This window comes from Scyliorhinus torazame, chromosome 8, assembly GCF_047496885.1.
Source record: "Scyliorhinus torazame isolate Kashiwa2021f chromosome 8, sScyTor2.1, whole genome shotgun sequence".
NCBI classification, from domain to species: Eukaryota; Metazoa; Chordata; class Chondrichthyes; order Carcharhiniformes; family Scyliorhinidae; genus Scyliorhinus; species Scyliorhinus torazame.
In genome coordinates, this window is record NC_092714.1 from 250,578,554 (window position 1) to 250,602,666 (window position 24,113).

Genomic DNA, 24,113 nt, shown 5'->3' on the forward strand with positions numbered 1-24,113 from the left:
AGAAGGTTCTACAAGAGACGGGACGGTCCTGAACTTAATTTTAGGTAACAAACCCGGGCAAGTGATTGAAGTAACAATGAGGGAATATTTTGCAGACAGTATTCATAACTAGTTCAAAATTGTTATGGAAAAGGACAAGGATGGGCCTGAAATCAAAGTTCTAAACTTGAGGAAGGCTGATTTTAATAAGATCAGATATGATTTGGCCAGATTTAACTGGGAGCGGACGCTTTTAGTTAAATCTGTGATAAAACAGTATTCAAGAAGGAAATAGGGAGAGTACAGGGTCAACACGTTCCAATAAAGAAAAAGTGTAGGTCCAACAAAGCCAGTAAACCCTGGATAACTATTGGAGCAAGAGCAAATGGGAGACTTATGACAGATATCGAAGACTCAAAACAACAGAAGGTCTAGATCATACAGAATGTGCAAGAGAGAACTTAAAATGAAATTAGAAGATCAAAAAAGGAACATGAAAGGACATTGGCAGGTAAAATAAAGGAAAATCCTAAGTTGTTTTACAAGTACATGAAGGGTAAAAGTGAAAAGAGGGCTCAGTAAGGACCACAGTGGTCATTTGTGTGTGGAGCCGGAGGACATAGGTAGGGTTCTAAATTAATACTTTCTGTCGGTGTTCACTAGTGAGAATGGCAATGTAGGTATAGAAATCAGGGAGAAGGACTGTGATAAAATTTTAAAAATTAACATAGACAGAGAGGAGGTTCTGCGTGGTCTGGCAGGCTTAAAAGGAGATAAATCTCCAGGGCAGAATGAAATGTATTCCAGGCTGTTGAGTGTGGCTAGGGAGGAAATAGCCGGGGTGCTGGCAATAATTTTCAATCCCTCTCTGACCACAAGAGAGCTGTCAGAGGACTGCAGGATAGCCAGTGTGGTACCAATACTCAAGAAAAAAGGAAGGGATAAACCAGGAAATTACAGGCCAGTCAGTCTAACCTCAGCGGTGGGGAAACTATTGGAAGTAATTCTGAGAGACAGAATTAATCTGCATTTGGAGAGGCAGGGATTAATCAAGAACAGTCAGCATGATTTTGTTAAGGGGAGGTCATGCCTGGCCAACTTGATTGAATTTTTCGAAGAGGTGACCAGATGTGTGGATAGAATAATACATTTTACATAGTCTATTTGGACTTCAGTGAGGCTTTTGAGACAGATAGCAAAAGTAAGAGCCTTGAGGATCCAAGGGAATTTGGCAAATTAGACCCAGAATTGGCTGAGTGGCAAGAAGCAGAAGGTGATGATCATGGGGTACTTTTCTTCTTTTTAAAAGTCTTTTTATTGGCATTTTCCAAAATTATATACATTGCTATTCATTTCCACTTACTGTACAGTCACAAAGGTTCCTTCTTACGTTTCGCTATTTACAGTCTGTTTCCGTCTGGCTGGCTCAGCCTACAATCCTCCCTAACCACCCCCCAGCTCCTCTCTCCTTGATCACCCCCCCCCCCTTTCCCTATTTTTCACTGCTGTTCCCCATTTTTTCTTGCTGGGTTTTGCTACTTCGCCTTGCCCCTGTTGCCTTTTTTATCTGCTATAAATATGGCAATCAACAAGGTTGGCCTTCTTTCTTTAGATATTGATATTATATTGCTTTCAGAGTCGCCAGGTATCCAACGATACCGCCACAAGGTTCAACCGGGTATCGATCAAAGAGCCAAACACCAGTTAGTTAGTTCAAGATCAATGGTACTTTATTTACACACAAGATTAACATGCAACATAAACAATACTAGTTAAACTACACCTAACAACTATGACAACATGTACTTAACTTCAGGCACCCAGCTTAGGTCAGAGGAACATCGGCCTTTGTTCAAATCTGGATCTACTGGGTCTGAAGAAGTAACTGCTGCTCAGCTGGGCTCATCCGTCTGGTAGTGAGCGTTCGGGTGCCTTGATGACTGGGCATGTCCTAAGCGGTGATTGACCTTGTTGTTGATGCTGAGTAAAGGGAGTGGCGCCGAAATGTCTGGGATTGTATCGGTTACTCGAATATCAGTCCTTTGTCTTACGGAGATGGGCCATCAAAATGCTATTCGGTTGGGGGTTTCGATGCTGTCTGGATTCTTTGCTCACAAATATACATTCAGGCTCTGAGCCGGCCTGAATCTTACATTGTCCACATTTCCCTTTAGGCTTTGCAAACATCCATGTTTCTTGTTGTAAGTGGCCATCCCAGATGGCTACACCCCACTCTCCCCACCACTCCCCGGTCCTCTCTCGCTTTCCTCTTTCTATCTTGTCCTGGCTATTTCCCCCTGCCTACTGGCTATTTATTTATTTATGTGTTGGCCACAAACAGCTCTCGGAACAGTCGGGTGAATGGCTCCCATGTTTTGTGGAAGCCCTCTTCCAACCCACGGATGGTGAATTTGATTTTCTCCATTTGAAGAAATACTGAGAGGTCGGACAGCCAGTCTGCAGCTTTGGGTGGTGCTGCTGATCGCCAACCCAGCAGGATTCTACGGCGGGCGATCAGGGAGGCAAAGGCAAGGGCGTCCGCCCTCCTCCCCATGAAGGTATCTGGCTGGTCTGATACTCCGAAGACCTCCACTTTCTAGCATGGCTCCACCCTCATCCCCATCACTTTGGACATTGCCTCAAAGAAGGATGCCCAGTACCCAGCAAGTCTGAGGCAAGACCAGAACATGTGGGTGCAGTTGGGCGGGCCTCCTTGGCACCGTTCGCATCTATCCTCCATCTCCGGGAAGAACCTGCTCGTTCGGGTTCTGGCCAAGTGGGCTCTATGTACCACTTTTAGCTGCGTTAGATTAAGCCACGTGCATGTGGAGGTAGAGTTGACCCTGTGCAGTGCTTCGCTCCAGAATCCCCCACCCTATTTCGAACCCCACGTCTTCGTCCCATTTCCTCCTTGTTGTGTCCAGTTCAGTGTCGGCCCTCTTTAGCAGTCGTTCGTACATGTCACTACAGTTCCCTCTGCCTAGGACGTCTGTGTCCAGTAGCTCTTCTAATAGTGTCTGTCGTGGTGCTCGCGGGTATGTCCTTGTCTCCTTCTGTAGGACGTTTTTAAGCTGCAGGTATCTGAGTTTGTTGCCTTTAGCGAGTTGGAATCTCTGCGTCAGTTCTTCCAGTGTTGTGACCCAACGGTCAGTGTATAGGTCCCTGACTGTCAATTTCCCTCTGTCCTGCCGCCACCTTTTGAAGGTGGCGTCAGTGAGTGCTGGTGTGAATCTGTGGTTATTGCAGATGGGGGCTTTGTCAGACATTTTGGTCAGTCCGAATTGTTGCCGTAGTTAGTTCCACGTCTGGAGAATGGCTATCACCACTGGGTTGCTGGAGTGTTTCTTGGGCGGGGATGGGAGTGCCGCCATGGCGAGGGCCCGGAGGGAGGTTCCCTGCAGGAGGCCTCCTCCTCATGCACCCACTCGGCCTCTGGCTCCTTTATCCATCCCATCATTCTTTCCGCCGTCGCTGCCCAGTGGTAGAATTGTAGGTTTGGGAGGCCCTCCCCTGGATTTTGTTTTCTGTAGGACCTTCTTTGTAGGACCTTCTTTGTCATCCTAGCATTCTTTCCCCCCCCATACAAATGCCATGATTAATTTGTCCACTGCGTTGAAAAAGGCCTTGGGGATATAGATCGGGATGGATAGAACATAGAACAGTACAGCACAGAACAGGCCCTTCAGCCCTCAATGTTGTGCCGAGCATTGTCCGAAACCAAGATCAAGCTATCCCACTCCCTGTCATTGTGGTGTGCTCCATGTGCCTATCCAATAACCACTTGAAAGTTCCTAAAGTGTCCGACTCCACTATCACAGCAGGCAGTCCATTCCACACCCTAACCACTCTCTGAGTAAAGAACCTACCTCGGACATCCCTCCTATATCTCCCACCCTGAATCTTAGTAGGAAGAGGTATCTGGGCAGTACATTCATTTTGATCGTCTGTACTCCCCCTGCCGGGGAAAGTGGGAGTGTGTTCCACCTCTGCAGGTCCTTTTTGACTTCCTCTGTCAGACTGGTCAGGTTCCATTTGTGGATCCCCGTCCAGTCATGAGTGATTTGGATCCCCAGGTAGCGGAATTTGTGTTGAGCTTGTTTAAATGGCAGTCCCACCAATGCTGCCCCTCACCCTTGCTTGGGGTGCTTTTCTGACTGGAAGCCTGAGTCTTTTCATAGAATTTACAGTGCAGAAAGAGACCATTCGGCCCATCGAGTCTGCACCGGCTCTTGGAAAGAGCACCCTACCCAAGGTCAACACCGCCACCCTATCCCCATAACCCAGTAACCCCACCCAACACTAAGGGCAATTTTGGACACTAAGGGCAATTTATCATGGCCAATCCACCTAACCAGTGGGGTCCTGCAGGGATCAGTGTTGGAGTCTTACTGTTTGTGGTATTTATAAATTATATAGACTTGGGGCGGGGGTCTGCCGCCTGGGGGAATAGAGGGTGCGGGAGGCGCGGGCATGTGGCTGGCATAGAAAGGGAGATGGCTAGTCGGCAGGTGGGGGGGGGGGGGGAAGTCCCCTGATCCGGCTGATAACTTGGAATGTGAGAGGCTTGAACGGGCCGGTCAAGAGGGCCCGTGTGTTCGCGCACCTGAAGGGTCTGAAGGCAGATGTGGTTATGCTCCAGGAGACGCATTTAAAGGTGGCAGATCAGGTTAAGCTGAGGAAGGGGTGGGTGAGGCAGGTTTTCCACTCGGGGTTGGACGCGAAAAATTGAGGGGTGGCAATCTTGGTGGGGAAGCGGGTGTCGTTTGAGGCGCTGAACATTTGGCAGATAATGGAGGTCGGTACATGATGGTGAGTGGTAAGCTGCAGGGGGTGCGGGTGGTACTAGTGAATGTATACGCCCCGAATTGGGACGATGCCGGATTCATGAGGCGCATCCCGGACCTGGAGGCAGGGAGCTTGATAATGGGGGGGACTTCAACACGGTGTTGGACCCAGCATTGGACCGCTCCAGGTCCAGGACGGGTAAAAGGCCGGCGGCAGCCAAGATGCTTCGGGGGTTTATGGACCAGATGTGGGAGTGGACCCATGGAGGTTTGCCAGGCCATAAAGCCTACTCCCGGATAGATTTCTTCATTATGAGTAGGGCACTAATCCCGAGAGTGGAGGGCACGGAACATTCGGCCATAGCTATCTCAGATCATGCCCCGCACTGGGTGGAGCTGGAGTTGGGGGAGGAGAGGGACCAGCGCCCGCTGTGCCGCCTCGATGTGGGATTGTTGCCGGATGAGGAGGTGAGCGGGCGGATCCGGGGATGCATCGAAAGATATTTAGAGGCTAACGACAATGGGGAGGTGCAGGTGGGGGTGGTCTGGGAGGCGCTGAAGGCAGTGGTCAGGGGAAAGCTAAACTCCGCTAGGGCCCACAAGGAGTTGAACACCAATGCGCGGAGGCACCTCAACGTAATTATGATGCCTGCAGTGGAGGGGGAAGCAGAGGTAGTGGTGGCTATGGACGCGGAGAAGGCCTTCGATAGGGTGGAGTGGGAGTATCTTTGGGAAGTGCTGAGGAGGTTTGGGTTCGGGGAGGGGTTCATCAGTTGGGTTAGGCTACTTTATGAAGCCCCGGTGGATATTGTGGCCACGAACTGGCGGAGGTCGGAATACTTTCGGCTGCACCGGGGGACGAGGCAGGGGTGTCCCCTATCCCCCTTGTTGTTCGCATTGGCAATTGAGCCTTTGGCCATGGCTCTGAGGGAGTCCAGGAACTGGAGGGGACTGGTTCAGCGAGGAGAGGAACACCGGGTGTCGCTGTATGCCGATTACCTGTTATTGTATGTGGCAGACCCAGTGGAGGGGATGCCGAGTTTATGCAGATCCTCAGGGAGTTCGGGGACTTTTCCGGATATAAGCTTAATGTAGGGAAGAGGGAGCTCTTTGTGATACATCCAGGGGACCAGGGAAGGGAGATAGACGAGCTTCCGCTGAAGAGGGCGGAAAGGAGCTTTCGATACCTGGGGATCCAGGTGGCTAGGAGTTGGGGGGCCCTGCACAAGCTCAATTTGACACGGCTGGTGGAGAAGATGGAGGAGGAGTTTAAAAGGTGGGATATGTTGCCACTGTCGTTGGCGGGTAGGGTGCAGTCGGTGAAAATGACGTTTCCTCTTTGTGTTCCAGTGCCTTCCCATCCTGATCCCGAAGGCCTTTTTTAAACAGGTCAGCAGGAGCATCATGGGATTTGTGTGGGCGAATAAGTCCCCGAGGGTAAAAAGGGTGTTTCTGGAGCGTAGCAGGGACAGAGAAGGGCTAGCGTTGCCCAATCTATGTGGGTACTACTATGCTGCCAATGTGGCGATGGTCCGTAAGTGGATAATGGAGGGGGAGAGGGTGGCGTGGAAGAGGCTGGAGATGGCGTCCTGTGTGGGCACTAGTCTGAGAGCGCTGGTGACGGCACAGCTGCCGCTCCCGCCGACAAGGTACACCACGAGTCCGGTGATGGCGGCGACTCTGAAAATGTGGCGGGGGTAGTGGAGGCACCACAGGGGTGAGGTAGAGGCCTCGGTTTGGTCCCCGATCTGAGAGAACCATCGGTTTGTCCCGGGGAGAATGGATGGGGGGTTTCTGAGCTGGCATCGGGCAGGAATTAAAAGAATGGTGGACCTGTTTATAGATGGGACGTTTGCGAGCCTTGTGCGCCGGAGGAGAAATTTGGGCTGCCCCCCTCGGAAACGCCTTCAGCTACATGCAGGTGAGGGCGTTCGTGAGATGGCAGGTGAAGGAATTTCCACTGCTTCCAGCACGTAAGATTCAAGATAGGGTGCTCTCGGGGGTGTGGGTTGGAGAAGGCAAGGTCTCGGCGGTCTATCAGGAGAAGCAGGAAGAGGAGGAGACCTCGGTGGAGGAGCTAAAGGGTAAATGGGAGGAGGAACTTGGGGAGGAGATAGATGAGGGTTTGTGGGCTGATGCTCTGGGTAGGATTAATTCTTCCTCCTCTTGTGCGCCAGGCTTAGCCTGATACAATATAAGGTTCTTCACAGAGCGCATATGACAGGGGCGAGGTTGAGTAGGCTTTTTGGGGTAGAGGACAGGTGTGTGAGGTGCTCGGGGAGCCCAGCATACCAAGCCCATATGTTCTGGGCGTGTCCGGCGCTGGATGGGTTTTGGAGGGGCTTTGCGAGGACTGTGTCTAAGGTGGTGAACACCCGGGTCAAGCCGAGCTGTGGGTTAGCATTATTTGGGGTATCGGACGAGCCGGGAGTGCAGGAGGCGAAAGAGGCCGGTATTCTGGCCTTTGCGTCCCTGGTAGCCCGGCGGAGGATTCTGCTACAGTGGAAGGATGTGAAGCCCCCAAGCGTAGAAGCCTGGATCAGCGACATGGCAGGGTTCGTTAAATTGGAGAGGGTAAAGTTTGCCTTGTGAGGGTCTGTGCAAGGTTTCTTCAGGCGGTGGCAACCGAAAATGAAATGAAATCCCCGTTCCTAGACTTTTTAGCGGAACGTTAGGAGGTGGTCAGCAGCAGCAGCAACCCAGGGGGGGGGGGGGGGGGGGGTGGGGGGTGGGGGGGGGGGGGGGTTGTTTGGGTATGTGTTTATTATTGTTTCATGGGGGGGTTTGTACATTGGGGGAATTTGCGATATAAGTGTACAATGTTGATCTGTGTGTTTTATGCTTTTCTTTTTTCTGTTGAAAATTTGCAAAAATTGAATACAAATATTTTAATGTATAAATTATTTAGATTTGAATGTCGGAGAGTTGATCAGTGAGTTTGCAGATGGTACAAGAATTTTTGGGGTGATAAATAGTGAGGAGCATAGCCTTAGATTGCAGAAAGATATAGATGGGCTGGTCAAATGGGCTGGTCAGTGGCAAATGGAATTCAATCCGGATAAGTGTGAGGTGAAGTGTGAGGACAAACAAGGCAAGAGAATACATAATGGATGACAGGACCCTGGGAAGCACCGAGGATCAGAGGGACCTGAGTGTACATGCACATTGGCCCCTTAAGGTAGCAGGGCAGTGAATAAAATGGCTAAGACGGCATATATGGTATACTTGCCTTTATTAGCCCCTGCATAGTGTTTAATTGCAGGGAACTGTGTAAAACGTTGGTTAGGCCACAGCTATAATATTCTGTGCAGTTCTGGACTCCACCTTAGAGGAGGGATGTGATAGCACTGGAAAGGGTGCAGAGGAGATTTATCAGGAAGTTGCCTGGGCTGGAGAGCTTTAGTTATGTAGATTGGATAGACTGGGCTCTTTTCCTTGGAGCAATATAAGGGGAACTGAGGGAGAAAAATTCACGCAGTGTGTCCAAGAAATTTATTTCACCCAATTTGATCGGGTGGAGTGGCGGTACTTGTTCGAAGTTTTGGGGAGGTTTGGGTTTGGACCGAGATTTGTGGCATGGGTGCAGTTGCTGTATGTGGCGCCAAGAGCGAGGGTGAGGACAAATGATATGAGCTCACGAAGCTTTGACTTACACAGGGGTATGAGGCAGGGGTGCCCACTGTTGCCGCTGCTGTTTGCGCTGGCCATAGAGCCATTGGCGATGGCTCTCAGGGGGTCGGCAGAGTGGCAGGGGTTAATGAGGGGGCAGAGGGAGCATCGGGTGTCACTCTATGCCGATGACCTCTTACTGTATGTTTCGGATCCATTGGAGAGTATGGGAAGGATTATGGGCCTGTTGGGGAGGTTTGGAGGGTTCGCGGGATACAAGCTGAATGTAGGGAAAAGCGAGGTATTCCCGGTGAATGAGCTGGCACAGCGGGATAATTTAGGGGGGGATGCCATTTACGGTAGCGAGGGAAAGGTTTAGGTACTTGGGGATTCAGGTAGCGAGGGAATGGACGGGGCTCCATAAGTGGAACTTAACGAAGCTGGTGGAGGAGGCCAGGGAGGATCTTAAGAGGTGGGATACACTGCGCTTAACGTTGACGGAGAGGGTCCAAGTGGTGAAAATGAATATTCTGCCAAGGTTCTTGTTTATCTTTCAGGCTCTCCCGATCTTTGTACCAAAGACCTTTTTTCGGAAAGTGGACACAATCATCTCTGACTTTGTATGGGTGGGGAAGGTGCCGAGGGTGGGGAGGACCCTGCTACAGAAGCAGAGGCAGCAGGGGAGGTTGGCGTTGCCAAACTTGCTTCATTATTATTGGGCGGCGAATGTGGACAAGGTGCGGTGGTGGTGGGAAGGAGAAGGGGTAGAATGGGTTAGGATGGAAGAGGAATCTTGTAAGGGGTCTAGTTTGAGGGCTATGGTGATGGCAGCTTTGCCAATGGCTCCGAGTAGGTATTCAGGGAGCTCAGTGGTGCAGTCCACGGTGAAGATATGGAATCAGCTGAGGAGGCATTTTAGGGTGGAATGGATGTCGGTGCTAACGCTGCTGTGCGAGAATCATGGGTTTGAGCCGGGGGGGTTGGATAGTGTATACAGGAGGTGGAGGGAAGTGGGGCTGGTCAAGGTGAGGGATTTGTATTTGGAGGAAGGGTTCGCCAGTCTGGAGGAGCTAAGGGAGAGGGTAGAGCTACCTAGGGGTAGTGAGTTCAGGTATCTACAGGTTAGGGACTTTGCACGAAAGGTCTGGAAGGGGGTCCCTAGATTGCCGGGATACACCCTGCTGGAGCAACTGCTGCTTCCGGATGTGGAAGGGGAGGGAAGAATTAGGGATATATATAAGTGGCTGGGGGAGCAGGGAGGCGAGTGGGTGGTGAAGATCAAGGAGAAATGGGAAGCGGAGTTGGGAATGGAGATCAATTGGGGAGTATGGAGTGAGGCACTGCGAAGGGTAAATGGGACCTCCTCTTGTGCAAGGATAAGCCTGATACAGTTTAAGGTGGTGCACAGGGTGCATATGACTCGGGCGAGAATGAGTGGGTTCTTTCAGAGGGTAGCAGATGAGTGTGAGAGGTGTGGGCGGGGGCCAGCGAATCATGCGCACATAGAACATAGAACAATACAGCGCAGTACAGGCCCTTCGGCCCACGATGTTGCACCGAAACAAAAGCCATCTAACCTACACTATGCCATTATCATCCATATGTTTATCCAATAAACTTTTAAATGCCCTCAATGTTGGCGAGTTCACTACTGTAGCAGGTAGGGCATTCCACGGCCTCACTACTCTTTGCGTAAAGAACCTACCTCTGACCTGTGTCCTATATCTATTACCCCTCAGTTTAAAGTTATGTCCCCTCGTGCCAGCCATTTCCATCCGCGGGAGAAGGCTCTCACTGTCCACCCTATCCAACCCCCTGATCATTTTGTATGCCTCTATTAAGTCTCCTCTTAACCTTCTTCTCTCCAACGAAAACAACCTCAAGTCCATCAGCCTTTCCTCATAAGATTTTCCCTCCATACCAGGCAACATCCTGGTAAATCTCCTCTGCACCCACTCCAAAGCCTCCACGTCCTTCCTATAATGCGGTGACCAGAACTGTACGCAATACTCCAAATGCGGCCGTACCAGAGTTCTGTACAGCTGCAACATGACCTCCCGACTCCGGAACTCAATCCCTCTACCAATAAAGGCCAACACTCCATAGGCCTTCTTCACAACCCTATCAACCTGGGTGGCAACTTTCAGGGATCTATGTACATGGACACCTAGATCCCTCTGCTCATCCACACTTTCAAGAACTTTACCATTAGCCAAATATTCCGCATTCCTGTTATTCCTTCCAAAGTGAATCACCTCACACTTCTCTACATTAAACTCCATTTGCCACCTCTCAGCCCAGTTCTGCAGCTTATCTATATCCCTCTGTAACCTGCTACATCCTTCCACACTATCGACAACACCACCGACTTTAGTATCGTCTGCAAATTTACTCACCCACCCTTCTGCGCCTTCCTCTAGGTAATTGATAAAAATGACAAACAGCAACGGCCGTTTTCGGGTTGTGGTTTTGGGGTTGTGAAAAATTGGGAAGATTCTGGGCGGGTGTGTTCGCGGTCTTAGCCAGGTTAGTGGAGGAGGGAGTGGACCCGAACCCTTTGGTGGCGATATTTGGGTTCCAGAGAAGCCGGAACTCATGGAGAGGTGGAAGGCTGATGTCTTGGCCTTCGCCTCTCTGTTTGCACAGTGCGGTGGTATGTATTAGGGGTAATACACCATGAATGCCGAGGAGCTATTGGAAGACAGATGCTGGGTCCCGATTGGATCTGCCGCCTACTGGGCTCCACCCAGATAGGCGGGGTATAAGAACCCGGTTTACTCCCCGCAGCTGCATTCTGTGACTGAGCTGCTGGGGAACAAGTCTGAACAAGTCTGCTCAATAAACCCTCGATTGTAGTTCTCTACGTCTCGCCTCGTGTGTGATCGATGGAGCTACAATTTATTGAGCAGACTTAAAAAGGAATATGGAGCTCCAGATCGCCCCAGAGTGCCTGCGAATCGGCCCCCAAGCAGCTAACGCAATATCGGCGTTTAAACACTGGCTGGCGTGCTTTGAGGGGTACCTCCGAACGGCCCCCGGCAGACCAACGGAAGACCAGAAGATGCAGGTCCTGCATTCCAGAGTGAGTCCCGAAATCTACGCACTCATCGAGGACGCGGAAGAATTCCCAGCAGCGATCAACTTGCTGAAACAGACCTACATTAGGCTCGTCAACCAGGTCTATGCACGCTACCAGCTCGCGACGAGATGACAAATCCCCGGGGAATCGCTGGACGAATTCTTCAATGCGCTGACGATCCTGGGAAGAAACTGCGACTGCCCAGCGGTAACACCGAATGAACATACGGACCTCCTGATCAGAGACGCTTATGTAGCAGGTTTGGCATCGTCGCAAATTCGCCAGAGACTTTTAGAGAAAGACTCTCTCGGACTCACAGAGGCACGGGACGGGCCCTTGCAGCCTCCCTCGACGTGGCCTCCCAAAACGCCCGCACCTATGCCCTCGGCCGCATTACAGCCCCTTGGGCTCCGTGGACCCCCGCCGCAACCGACCCCCCGGCACCCCCCACCCCTCCGCAAGCGTGCGCGGCCAGAATCCCAGACCACCCGGGGGGCCCCGCTGCTACTTTTGCGGGCAGCCGAAACACCCCCGCCAGCGCTGCCCGGCCCGCTCGGCCACCTGTAAAAGCTGCGGCAAAAAGGGGCACTACGCAGCGGTGTGCCAGTCCCATGGGGCCGCCGCTATCTCCGGGGAACAAACAGGACCATGGGCTCAACCCCGCCAGCGACCCACGGGCGGCCAACGGGCGCCGCCATTTTGGACCCCGGACACCACAAGGGGGGGACGGGCGCCGCCATCTTCCTACCCATGGGCCGCGTGCGATCCATGGGAGCGGCCATTTTGTCCACCCCCGGCCGCATGCGACCCATGGGAGCGGCCATTTTGTCCACCCCCGGCAGCATGCGACCCATGGGAGCGGCCATTTTGTCCACCCCCGGCAGCATGCGATCCATGGACGCCGCCATCTTGGCTGACAGGCAAGGACCCCAGCGTGGACGGCTCCACACTGCCTGAAGACAACGATCTGATGCACCAACCACGTTTGGCATTGGTGACCCTCGACCAGTCGCGGCCCCGGACGCTCCAGACGACAACGACAAAGGTGCTGGTGAACGGGCACGAGACGCTGTGTTTGATTGACTCGGGGAGCACGGAGAGTTTTATTCATCCGGACACGGTAAGACGCTGTTCCCTTGTAATTCGGCCAAGCACCCAAAAAACTTTCCTGGCGGCGGGGTCCCACTCCATTGCAATCAAAGGGTTCTGCATCGCAAACCTAACGGTGCAGGGGAGGGAGTTCAAAAATTACCGGCTGTATGTCCTCCCCCATCTCTGCGCTCCCACTCTCCTGGGGTTGGACTTCCAATGCAACCTCCAGAGCTTAACATTTAAATTTGGCGGCCCTATACCCCCACTGCGGCCTCGCGACACTCAAGGTCGAACCGCCCTCCTTGTTTTCGAACCTCACCCGGATTGCAAACCCGTCGCCACTAGGAGCAGATGGTACAGCACCCAGGACTGGACGTTTATCAGGTCCGAAGTCCAGCGGCTGCTGAAGGAAGGCATAATCCAGGCCAGCAATAGTCCCTGGAGAGCTCAGGTGGTAGTCGCATATCCAACATGGTCAATCGGATTGCACAGTACAAGGTCTTCTCCACCGTGGACCTTAAGTCCGCCTATCATCAGCTCCCCATTCGCCCCGGTGACCGCAGGTACACTGCCTTCGAAGCAGACGGGCGGCTATACCGCTTCTTAGTGGTTCCATTCAGCGTCACGAACGGAGTCTCGGTCTTCCAACGGGAGATGGACCGAATGGTTGACCAGCACGGTTTACGGGCCACGTTCCCGTACCTCGACAACGTCGCCATCTGCGGCCACGACCAGCAGGACCACGACGCCAACCTCCGCAAATTCCTCCAGACCGCTAACGCCCTCAACCTCACCTACAACGAGGAAAAATGCATGTTTAGCACCGACCGGCTAGCCATCTTGGGATACGTAGTGCGTAATGGAGTGATAGGCCCCGACCCTGAACGCATGCGCGCCTCATGGAGTTCCCTCTTCCCCACTGTGCCAAAGCCCTGAAACGCTGCCTGGGCTTCTTTTCTTATTACGCCCAGTGGGTCCCCCAGTACGCAGACAAGGCCCGCCCACTAATCCAGTCCACTACTTTTCCCCTGTCGACAGAGGACCGCCAGGCGTTCAGCCGCATCAAAGCGGATATCACAAAGGCCACGATGCGCACCATCGACGAGGCCCTCCCCTTCCAAGTCGAGAGCGACGCATCCGACGTAGCTCTGGCAGCCACTTTCAACCAAGCGGGCAGACCCGTGGCCTTTTTCTCCCGGACCCTCCACGCTTCAGAAATTCGCCACTCCTCAGTAGAAAAGGAGGCCCAAGCCATAGTGGAAGCTGTGCGACATTGGAGGCATTACCTGGCCGGTAGGAGATTCACTCTCCTCACTGACCAACGGTCGGTAGCCTTCATGTTCGATAATGCACAGCGGGGCAAGATAAAGAACGACAAGATCCTGCGGTGGAGGATCGAACTCTCCACCTACAACTATGAGATCTTGTACCGTCCCGGAAAGCTGAACGAGCCGTCCGATGCCCTATCTCGCGGCACATGTGCCAACGCACAAGTGGACCGCCTCCAAGTCCTCCACGAGGACCTCTGCCACCCGGGGGTCACTCGCTTCTACCACTTTATAAAGGCCCGCAACCTCCCGTACTTCGTCGAGGAGGTCCGAACAGTCACCAGGAACTGCCAAATCTGCGCAGAATGCAAACCGCATTTTTTCAGGCCAGATAGAGCGCACCTGATAAAGGCTTCCCGTCTCTTTGAACGCCTCAGTCTGGATTTCAAAGGCCCCCAACCCTCCACCGATCGCAACACGTGCTTTCTTAACGTCGTTGATGAATACTCCCGTTTCCCCTTCGCCATCCCCTGCCCCGACATGACCGCGGCCACGGTCATTAAAGCCCTCTGCACCATCTTTACCCTGTTCGGTTTCCCCGCCTACATCCATAGCGATAGGGGGTCCTCCTTCATGAGTGACGAGCTGCATCAATTCCTGCTCAGCAAGGGCATAGCCTCGAGCAGGACGACCAGCTACAACCCCCAGGGGAACGGGCAGGTAGAGAGGGAGAACGGTCTGGAAGACCGTCCTACTGGCACTACGGTCTAGGAGTCTCCCAACTTCCCGCTGGCAGGAAGTCCTCCCGGATGCCCTTCATTCTATCCGGTCCCTGCTGTGCACCACCACGAACCAAACGCCGCACGAGCGCCTCCTTGTCTTCCCTAGGAAGTTCACTTCTGGAACGTCACATCCGACCTGGCTGGCAGTCCCGGGACCCATCCTGCTCCGGAAACATGTGCGGGCGCACAAATCAGACCCACTGGTGGAAAAGGTACATCTACTCCACGCCAACCTGCAGTACGCCTACGTGGCGTTCCCAGACGGCCAACAGGACACGGTCTCTCTGCGGGACCTGGCGCCCGCCGGAGCTCCCCACACACCCCCAACACCAATCACCACCCCCTCACTCCCGCCGGTGCACCCCACAGCCACCCTCTTCCCGGGAGGATCGGTTCTCCTCCCAGGCCCGCCCAGGAGTAAGGAAACAGAGAGGGACAGCGCGATGCTCCCAGAGTCGACCAGACCCGAGCCAGCGCCACCACCACCACCACCACCACCCAGGCTGAGACGATCGGAGAGGGCGACCAGAGCACCATCTCGACTCATCGAGTCGACTTAAGATGCATATAATTCAGTGGCCCAGTAAAGCGGCATTGTTGTAAATAGTTAACGCTGCTAATCGGGTAAAATGTGAATAATTCAGTGGCCCAGTAAAAGCGGCATGGTTGTATATAGTTCAATGATTAAGGCACCGACCCTGTAAACCCCTACCACCATACAACCCACCACCCCACCGTGTTCCTTTTTAACAAGGGGAGAATGTGGTGGTATGTATTAGGGGTAATACGGTACACCATGAATGCCGAGGAGCTATTGGAGGACAGATGCTGGGTCCCGATTGGATCTGCCGCCTACTGGGCTCCACCCAGATAGGCGGGGTATAAGAACCCGGTTTACTCCCCGCAGCTGCATTCTGTGACTGAGCTGCTGGGGAACAAGTCTGAACAAGTCTGCTCAATAAAGCCTCGATTGAAGTTCTCTATGTCTCGCCTCGTGTGTGATCGATGGTGCTACACACGGCGATGAATTTTGCTGGAGTGGCGGTCGGCATCGCCACCGGGGTTGGCAGCTTGGTTGGGTGACCTGTATGACTGACTGCGGTTAGAGAAGATAAAGTAGGAGTTAAAGGGCTCAGCAGGGGAGTTTGGGAAAAGGTGGGGGATGTTTGTGACTGTGTTTGAGGAGCTGTTCATCACAGGGGGGTGGGGAGGTGGGGGGGGGGGGGGTAGGTGATGGGGGGGGGGGTGAAAAAGGAGAAAAATCTGTACAAACTGCATAGTTTTTTGTTGGGAAGATTGTTTCCCAGGGTGTTTATTTGCTGTAACCTACTTTGATACAAGTTTGAATAAAATGCGTTTTAAAAAAAAAGAAAGTTGTTAAGTTGCCAGAGCCAAATGGATTGAAATATATTGGCACCCATTTAAGCAGCATGTCAGTTTTAAGATAGGGGCGGGATTCTCCAGAATTCTCCAGCTGGGGAGTTCTTCTCCGCGCTGGCCATGGCGGACCGTTACAGCGGCGCGGAGGGAAAGAGTGCCCCACGGCACAGGTCTGCCCGCAGATCGGTGGGCCCCGATCGCAGGCCAGGCCACCGGGGGGCCCACCCCGGGGCCAGATCCCCCCCGCGGCCCTCCGATAACTCCGCAGGCTGCCCGCAGAGCCAGGTCCCGCCAGCAAGGACCTTGTTTCATTTACGCTGGCGGGAATGGCCGAAGACGGACAGCCACTCGGCCCATCACGAAGCAGAGGATCGCCGGGGGGGGGCACTGCCAACGGCCCCCGCGATTCCCGCCCCCGCCGAAAAACCAGCGCCGGAAAATCCGGCAGCCGGTGGTGAGGCAGGATTCGCGCCGCCCCCCAGCGATTCTCTGACCCAGCGGGGTTTCGGAGACTCCTGCCCCTCATTTTTGTTTTCAAATCTCTCCCTGGTCTCATCCCTAACACCTTCAGCCCCACAACCCTCTGAAATATTCCGCTCCTAAAGTTCTTAACATCTTGAGCATCCCAATTTTACCTCATTCCACATTGGCGAGGCCCCACACTTTTCAATTTTCTCTCAACTGTTCCTGCCACCCCCCACCTCCCAAACCCCACGCAACACAAACCTTTCCTTCTTTGAAATGCTCCTTAAAACTTACCTCTTTCACCATATGTTTGGTCAGCTGCTCTGATATCTCTCTCTGTGGCTCTTCGTCAATTTTGCTTTATAACACTCCTGTGAAGTGCCTTTGGATGTCTATTAAAAAAGCTACATAAATATAGAGAACCTTTGTTAAGTCTATTGAAATCAGCTATTTCTAATGCCAACTGGCATTAGAAATAGCTGATTTCAATAGACTTCCAGAGGATTGGAAGTCCTTTATCTCCAGGTCCAGAATATTGGACATCCTCTGGAAGTCCTTTATCTCCAGGTCCAAAACATTGGGCTGAATATGAGCATCTTCTCCATGTTGCCCACCACCGCATTTGACTGAATGTGGTAGGACTACAGAGCTTTTCTCATGATTGCTATTGTAGATTAAAATCAGACTGTATTGTAGGGCTGCTTAAAATTCACCTCATTGCCTGCTGGCTTTGGTGTTTAGAATGCAGGTAATCCTGTTTTGCAGCTTTGGTAGTTTGGTCCTGCCTTCCAAGTTATGTCTGATGTGTATGCATTAAAACAGAGTTAGTATCATAGTTTGTTCATCAAGGAGTGAGGAATCATATAGGTTTACATAGGATAAATGCCAAGAAACAGGCAATTCGGCCCAACCAATCCATGCCAGTGTTTATGTTCCACTCAAGCCTCCTCCCATCTTTTCTCATCTAAATCATCAATGTTCATCTGTCATTTGTTGCAGTCCTCCTTAGTATTGATTTTCCCCCCAAAATGGCATCATCATATTTAGGAATTATATTTTTGATTCCAAAATCAAAATCATGAGTGTAAATTGTGAATGGCAGTAGTCCCAGTACTGATCCTGATGGAACACCGCTTCCAACCTTCTGCCACTCTTTCATTCCACTCTCTGCTTTCTGTCTTAAAACCAGCTAGTAATCCATTCTGCCACTTGTCCCCTTATGCCATATTCTGTAAAATTAGTCATGACGTCTTTAATGGGAGGCGGTGGCATAGTGGACCAGAAACCCAGGGTAATGCTCTGGGGGCCCGTGTTCAAATCCCTCCACTGTAGGTGATGGAATTTAAATTCAATAAAATTTTGGAATTAAAAGTCTAATGATGACCATGAAACCATTGTCGACTGTCATAAAAACCCATCTGGATCACTAATGTCCTTTAGGGAAGGAAATCTGTTGTCCTTACCTGGTCTGGCCTACATATGACTCCAGACCCACATCAATGTGGTTAACTCTTAACTGCCCATTCAAGGGCAATTAGGGATGGGCAATAAATGCTGGCACAGCCAGCGATGCCTATGCCCCATGAACAAAAACAGAAATTATCGCAGGCCTTTTGAAAATACAGATATATTACCTCTACTACATTACCATTGTCTACTCTCTCTCTTTTGAAATCCATACTGATTATTAATTATTATATTTCTCATGGGTATTCTTCTATTCTCTCCTATGGTAAGAATTCCATTATTTTTCCTTTGCTAAATTATAATTCCCTGGACATGTTATGTTCTCCTTCTTAAATATAGGAATTAGATTATTTATCCGTCAATCCTCTGGAAGTATAGCTTGATCCAAAAGCCAATTGACTGGAAGCTCATGTTCATGTTTATGGCCTGAACCGAAGTGTTCTGCAAAGCAATCAGCCAATCTGTGTTTGGCCTTCCTAAAATGAAAAAGACATCATGAGCAGTGTACATTGTATATTAAATTGGAAGAAGTACAAGTAAATCGCTTTTTGGGGTTCTATATGGTGGGAAGAGCGGAGGTAAAAAGGCAGGTGTTGGGCGGCATGGTGGCGCAGTGGTTAGCACTGCTGTCCACGGCCCTGAGGACCCGGGTTCGATCCCGGCCCTGGGTCACTGTCTGTGTGGAGCTTGCACATTCTCCTCGTGTCTGCGTGGGTTTCACCCCCACAAGCCAAAGATGTGGAGGTAGGTGGATTGGCCACTCTAAATTGCCCCTTAATTGGAAAAAAAATAATTGGGTACTCTAAATTTATTTTAACAAAATGAGGGGGGCGAAAAGGCAGGTGTTGCATATGTTGCAACTTGCATGGGAAAGTGCTGCGGGAAGAAGAGAGAATATTGGGGGTGATTGTGTGCCACAGAGGCAATGGTTCCTTAGGAATGCTGAAATGGGAGGGGAGGTTGGAGTTCGTGGTGGCATCACAGAGGTGGCAGGAATGATGGATGGTGATCAGTTGCAATGGAGGAAGGTGGGGTGGAACGATGGATGGAATGTATCATTGTTCTGGGAGGGAGGGGAAAGCGTGAGTGCAAAGATACAGGAAATTAAATGGGCATGCTCGAGGGCCTCATCAACCATGATTGAGGGAAACCTTTAGTTGAGGAAAAAGGAAGACATATTGGGAAACACTTGTATGAAAGCTTGCAGTGTCTGAACAGATGCAATGGAGATGGAGGAACTGAGAGAGTAGAATAGAATAGAACATGAGATTGGATAGGTAGTGGATTAAGTATAATCATAAAAGAATGGGTGATGTGAAGGCAAGAAATTGGTGGAGATTGAAAGCAAAGTTGATTAAATTTTCCAAGTTGGAGAAAATCAGGAAGTGGCACCAACACATGCAGTCATCGAAGTATCGGAAAAAGAGCCGACGGGTGGGGCCCAAATCAGACTGGAACAAATGAATATTCCACATTTCCCATGAAATGGCTGGCATAGCTAGGACACATGTGAATTCCCATAGCAACCTTTGATTTGGAGGGAATGAGTGGAGAAGTCTCCAATGTGAGAACAGGTTCAGCCAGGCAGAGGACCATTGTGATTATTGATATAGGGATTGGTTGGGTCTCCGTTCAAGGATAAAGAGGAAAGCTCACAGGCTATCCTGTGGAGGATGGAGGTATAGAGAGATGGATGTTCATGGTGAAAATGAGACACTTAAGCTAGGAAACTGTTACAGTGGTGGAGGGTCACAGTTATAGGTGGGAAGAGACTGGACAAGGGGAGAAAAAGTAGATTCACGATAGTAAGAAATCAGCTCTATGGGGCAAGAACAGGCTGAAACGATGGGTCTGCCAGGCCAGTCCTATTTGTGGACTCCGAGTAACTCCGAGCCAAAGCCAAATATTGGAAGAAAAAATAAAAAGTGTGCGACACGTTTAATGGATAAGCAGAGAACTCCTCACTGCCAAACTTCATGACAATTTAGTTTAATAATGGGAGTTACCTTGTTTTAAGAGACATTCCATTGCATCTGGTCTTGTATCGTGGTCTTATATCCATTGTATAGATAGATAGAATTTACAGTGCACAAGGAGGCCATTCAGCCCATCGGGTCTGCACCGGCCCTTGGAAAGAGCACCCTACTTAAACCCACACCTCCAGCCTATCCCTGTAACCCAGTAACCCCGCCCAACATTTTTGGACACTAAGAGCAATTTAGCATGGCCAATCCACCTAACCTGCACATCTTTGGACTGTGGGAGAAAACTGGAGCACCTGGAGGAAACCCACGCAGGCAAGGGGAGAACGTGCAGACTCCGCGCAGTCAGTGACCCAGCTGGGAATCGAACCTGGGACACTGGAGCTGTGAAGCAACAGTGCTAACCACTGACTACCAGATGGAGTACCAGGTAAACGTTGTAAAATTCACAATTGGAGCTTTACTAAATGAGAGTCATGGATATCTGTACATGGTTTCTTGTTTCCCTCAAAAACAAACATTAGGAAAGCATAAATTAAGTGCATGAGGTAGATGGTGAGGTAGGATGGGAGTCAATATTTCAACCTACATCTACAGCACGGTAGCACAGTGGTTAGCACAGTTGCTTCACAGCTCCAGGTTCGATTCCCGGCTTGGGTCACTGTCTGTGCGGAGTCTGCACGTTCTCCCCGTGTCTGCATGGGTTTCCTCCGGGTGCTCCGGTTTCCTCCCACAGTCCAAAGATGTGCAGATAGGGGGATTGGCTACGCTAAATTGCTCATAGTGTTCAAAAAGGTTAGGTGGGGTTACTGGGTTGTGGGGATAGGGTGGAGGTGTGGGCTTAGGTGGGCCAAATGGCCTCCTTCTGCACTGTAAATTCTACGTCTATATGTCTACAGGCAACACATCTCATATACTCAGCAGCAGCTCAGTATTTTAATCCAGAAGTAAATTGGAAAAGGATAGAAGTGAAACCAATCTTTAGACACCTTTTTATTTATTTACAGATTTACATATTATAAGCATACACCTCTGAACACACCAGTCACAGGTTTAGTCTGTTTATCAGGGTTAAAATGAATGCCCAGCTGATGTTATTGCTGAGCAAGTCAGACATCCAAGCTGATCATAAACAATTTTTTAAATTGTGAAAATGAGGAGGAAGAGCTACTGATGTCAAAAGCATAGAACTCCAGTAACACCTTGTTAAAAAAATTAAAAATTAGAAAGAAAAAGAACTTAAGCACACAGCCAAAACAGCATTACCAAACAACACCCATCACCAAAAAACATGCTTGGTCAAACGTACAGAATTTAACCAACTGTTTGGCAACAAGGAAGCACTGAGGGTGGCAAGGGCGCAGAATATACTCTGGGTGGGGGGCTTCAATGTCCATCATCAAGAGTGGCTCGGTAGTACCCCACAGACCAAGCTTGCCAAATAATAAAGGACATAGCTGCTAGAGTAAGACCCCAGCAGATGGTGAGGGAACCAACAAGAGGACAAAAATATACTTAACCTCATCCTCACCAATCTGCCTGCTGCAGATGCATTTGTCCATGACAGTATCGGTAGAAGTGACCACCACACAGTCTTTCTGGAGACAAAGTTCCGTCTTCGTACTGAAGATATCCTCCATCGTGTTGTGTGGCACTACCATCGTGCTAAATGGGATAACCTTCGAACAGATCTAGCAACTCAAGACTGGGCAGAATTGTACCCAACCACAATCTGCAAACTCATGGCCCAGCATATCCCCCACTCTACCATTACCGCCAAGCCAGGGAATCAATCCTGGCTCAGTGAAGAGTGCAGGAGAGCATGTCAGGAGCAACACCAGGCATATCTAAAATTGAGGTGCCAACCTGGTGAAGCTGCAACACAGGACTACGTATGTACCAAACAGCATATGCAGCAAGTGACAAACAGAGCTCAGTGATTCCACAACAAATGCATCAGATCTAAGCTCTGCAGTCCTGCCACATCAAACCGTGAATGGTGGTGGACAATTAAACAACTCACTGGAGGAGGAAGCTCTACGAATATCCCCATTCTCAATGATGGAGGAGCCCAGCACATCTGTGCAAAAGACAAGGCTGGAGCATTTGCCACCACTTTCAGCCGGAAGTGCCGAGTAGATGATCCATCTCGGTTTCCTCTGGAGGGCCCCAGCATCACAGATATCAATCTTCAGCCAATACCATGCACTCCACGTGATATCAAGAAACAGCTGAAGGCACTGAATACTGCAAAGGCTATGGGCCCTGACAATATTCCGGCAATAGTACTGAAGATTTGTGCTTCAGAATTTGCTACACCCCTAGCCAAGCTTTAATCATAAAATTTACAGTGCAGAAGGAGGCCATTTGGCCCATCAAGTCTGCACCGGCTCTTGGAAAGAGCACCCTACCCAAGGTCAACACCTCCACCCTATCCCCATAACCCAGTAACCCCACCCAACACTAAGGTCAATTTTGGACACTAAGGGCAATTTATCATGGCCACGCCACCTAACCTGCACATCTTTGGACTGTGGGAGGAAACCGGAGCACCAGGAGGAAACCCACGCACACACGGGGAGGATGTGCAGACTCCGCACAGACAGTGACCCAAGCCGGAATCGAACCTGGGATCCTGGAGCTGTGAAGTAATTGTGCTATCCACAATGCTACCGTGCTGCCCAGGCATATCTAAGCTGCTCCAGTACAGCCACAACACCGGCATCTCCCCGGCAATGTGTAAAATTGCCCAGGTATGTCCTACGCAGAATAAACAGGGCAAATCTAACCCAGCTAATTACCGCCTTATCAGTTGAAAAAAAAAAGAAAAATGAAAATCGCTTATTGTCACAAGTAGGCTTCAAATTAAGTTACTGTGAAAAGCTCCTAGTCGCCACATTCCGGCGCCTGTTCGGGGAGGCTGGTACGGGAATTGAACCCGCGCTGCTGGCCTGCCTTGGTCTGCTTTAAAAGCCAGCTATTTAGCCCTGTGCTAAACCAGCCCCACAGTTTCATAGAATCCGAGAATTTACAGTGCAAAAGGGGGCCATTCGGCCTATCAAGTCTGCACTGGCCCTTTGAAAGAGCGCCCTACTTTAAAAAAATAAATTTAGAGTGCCCAATTGATTTTTTTCCAATTAAGGGGCAATTTACTGTGGCCAATCCACCTAGCCTTCACATCTTTGCGTTGTGGAGGTGAGACCCACGCAGACACGGAGAGAATGTGCAAGCTCCACACGGACAGTAACCCGGGGCCGGGATCGAACCTGGGTCCTTAGCGCCGTGAGGCAGCAGTGTTAACCACTGCGCCACTGTGCTGCCCCAAGAGCACCCTACTTAAGCCCACAGCTCCATCCTATCCCCGTAACCCAGATATCCACCTAACCTGCACATCTTTGGGCTGTGGGAGGAAACCGGACCACCCGGAGGAAACCCATGTAGACACGAGGACAAAGTGCAAACTCCACACAGTCACCCGAGTCCAAAATTGAATCCAGGTCCCTGTAGCTGTGAGGCAGCAGTGCTAACCACTGTGCCACTATGCTGCCCTTTACTTTCCAGGACATCGCTGCAGGTGTTCCTCAGGGCAGTGTCCTAGACCCAAGCATCTTCAGCTGCTTCATCAATGACCTCCCTTCCATCATAAGGTCAGAAGTGGGAATGTTTGCAGATGACTGCACAATGTTCAGCACCATTCGCGACTCAGATAATGCAGCAAGACCTGGACAATATGTAGACTTGGGCTGACAAGTGGAAAGTTACATTTGTGCCATCCAAGTGCCAGGCAATGACCATCTCCTACAAGAGAGGATATAACTATCACCCCTTGTCATTCAATGACATTACCATCGCTGAAACACCACAATCAACATCCTGGGGTTACCAATGATCATAAACTGAACTGGACTAGCCATATTAATTCTGTGGTTTCCAGACCAAGTCAAAGGCTAGGAATCCTACGACGAGTAACTCACCTCCTGATCCCTCAAAGCCTGTCTGCTATCTACAAGGCACAAGTCAGGTGTATAATGGAATACCCTCCACTTGCTTGGATGAGCACAGCTTCAACAATACTCAGGAAGCTCAATACCATCCAGGACAAAGCAGCCCACTTGATTGCTAGCCCTTTTACAAACATTCATTCCCTCCGCCACCAATGAACAGTGGCAGCCGTGTGCACCATCTACAAGATGCACTGCAGTAACTTGCCAAGGTTCCTTAGGCAG